This window comes from Spea bombifrons, chromosome 4 (assembly GCF_027358695.1).
Source record: "Spea bombifrons isolate aSpeBom1 chromosome 4, aSpeBom1.2.pri, whole genome shotgun sequence".
Lineage (NCBI taxonomy): Eukaryota > Metazoa > Chordata > Amphibia > Anura > Pelobatidae > Spea > Spea bombifrons.
Window position 1 is genome coordinate 67,915,927 of NC_071090.1, and position 2,982 is coordinate 67,918,908.

The window sequence follows — 2,982 nt, forward strand, 5'->3', positions numbered from 1 at the left end:
ACTCATCTTTATAGTTCTTTCCGCATCCCTATCCTTATGGGCATGAAATGGTTGACCGGCCCAAATCAGCGTACCTCTGACTTGACGAAAGCAATTGACAAATAAGCACGCACAATTCCTGCTACATTTTACAAGGTTCTACATCAGGTGTACATTTCCCCATCCAGCAATTCCCTTACAGTTTGCTGCCCCAATGCACCTACAAAAGCGCCGATTGGGTACACTGCCTGTGCCAACATCCAGACCTTCTGGCGATCTGTGTGGCGATACGCAATGAAAGATCTAAAACTCACATTCCCTTTTACATGTTTATAATTTTGAGAATCACACGGGATATTCTTAAACAGGCACCACTTAGACAAATCCTTATAGCCGCGGGCTTAAAGATGATCTTGCATCATTGGACAGAAACCCTCAGGCCCCCCTAGGTCTCTCTTTAAAGCAAAGTTGCTCTTTTCTTTTTCATATTTTGTGGCTCTCTGTTAAGAGTCTCACCCAGAGAGTAACAGCATTTTTTTTAAAAACCTGGCAATTACATCACTCCTTGCCACAAGGCTTTAGGTTAAACTGGTGAACTCTCCTTGCAACTTCTACAGGACTCTTCTGGGCTATGCGCCCCCCAATTTTACTTGTACGTTGGTGGACTTTGTTGACAGAGGTACAGTGGACTGACCTATATCAGAGATGCATTTCTTGATTTACGGACTTGGACAGATGACTGGCTCTTGGCATCTTTGTTTTTTTCTTTTGTCTCTACATGATACAATGATCGCAAAGTGATATCAAGGGATGATGGAAATAACATGAACATTTGCATGAAATGCTGTCACCATGCCTTAGACTGAAAGATGGAAGTTAGCCCAGAGATTAAAGAAAAAAGTAACTTTAAGTGATAAAAAGGCAAAAAAGGCTCAGCAGAGACATTTATTACATAAAGATAAGCCTTAGTGTTTTATTTATAAAATTGTTTTACTAAATAAGGAAATGACACTAATAATTGTCCCACAACTTTCATTATATAATTTGCTGTACAGAAAAAAAGGGAAAAAACACTGGTATCTGAAATAGAATTCCTTGTATTCCATTTACAAAATATAACAACGCTGCCTTCTAATATACAATAGCTTTCATATCCTGCTTTAAAGCTGTTTAGAATAGATTAACGTTGTATAAAAAAACAGCAAGCATAGATTTACATTTTAATCAAAAATAAACCCTTTGCAAAAAAAACTTTAACCCAATAATCTAACAGTAAATAATTTAGCTACTAAAAATAACATTTTCCTCTTTAAGAGAATGGGTTGTAGTACGAATTTTAAGTTCTTTCATTGCTGCGTGAGTTCAGATTGTGTGTGTCTGTTACCCATCGTTTCTGTGTGTCTTTTGCCATGGACTTGGTAGCTGCACATAAATTGCCGACAACTCTTAGTAGGTCTTGCACATTGTCGAGAGAATTTTACCATCGCCATTTGAACCATTGAGAATAATAGAATTAAGCAAAAAATGGATAAAAAAAAAAAAAAAACACACACAAAACTGTTCAACACAGCATTGTGAATCTTCATCATTGAGAAATCAAAGAGAATCTTTAATGCTTCACGATCTGGAAAAAAAACAAGAAGTCATTGTTGATAACACGGTCATATACAGCAAAACAATGTATACAGCAGAATAATAGACCTTTTACGATTATTATTATTATTTTAAGAGCATACGATTTTAGTAAGGTGGGTTGAGGTGAGATGAATCTTTTTTTTTTTTTTTTTTTTCCATTTATTGATACACCGATTACGTGTGAAAAATACATATAATACGGAATGGAGGACTAAAGTACAAGATAGTGGCATGGCCACAAGCATCTGCAGGTAAGAAGTCAAATACATGTACCATCGCAGGGCATAACATTAGGAGTGCAATACCGTGTAGATCAATACATTCCATATATCACATGGATCATGAGACGAAAAGTTGTACAACGTACAACCATCTCAGATTGTGTTGATGTCCTGGAGGACCACAGCAATTCCTCCATTTGAGCCAAGCCTTCAAGAGTGGAGGATTGGGGGACTTCCAAAACTGCAGTATAACTGCTTTTGCCGCATTGAGTAAGTGAATTGTTAAAGAGCGTTTGTAGGCGGCGTGTGGAAGGGGATTAAGATGTAGAAGCACGGTTTCAGGTGTGTACTGCATGTCAGGAGCACAAACTAACTCTATGACCTTCCAGACTGCACGCCAAAAAGTTTGGATCGTGGGGCAAGACCACCAAAGGTGGTAAAGGGTTCCCCTCACCAACCCCACACCGCCAAATGAATCATTTTAACTCAGACATTATGACAGACCAATCCTGGGGAGTTTCACCAGTAAGGGATTTTTACAGGCCATGTTGGATCCAGAGAGGTAACTCAATAGGTTTGATCTAATCTGATATATTTCAACGCAGCCCCCCCCCCCGGGGCTGGGTGGGCCCAATATAATACACTTTATAGCCAATACCTACAGATCAGACCTAGACGGTTCCCCGGGTTAATAACTCACACTTTGTCTGTTGCAACCCAACAATATAGCTAAAACATTCAAATAATTGGAGCTGCAGAACGAAGGCATGTGTTACAGTATGTATACGCACATCTCATAGTGAAACACACATAGTATAATTGCAGCACATGAAAAAGGCCATAAAATTGTAAAAAGCCACATTATACATGGACGGACTGCTCCAGTGTAGTAGAGTCTGAATATTCCTTTATACTTTGTCTAGACAATACCAAAAAAAAGTAAGTACGAGTGGGTAGAGTAGTGTTTGGCAAAATTATATTCAAGTCTTTGCTTGGGTTGCATGTGACACTGAATAAAATGCCCCATGAACTGTAACTAGTACCTGGTTATCAGACAATGTGTGGCATGTCCAGCCATTCCATACAATGACTTTTACCAATAATACGTAGCATATATGCAGCAGACGCTGATAGGGCTTTAAGTTAC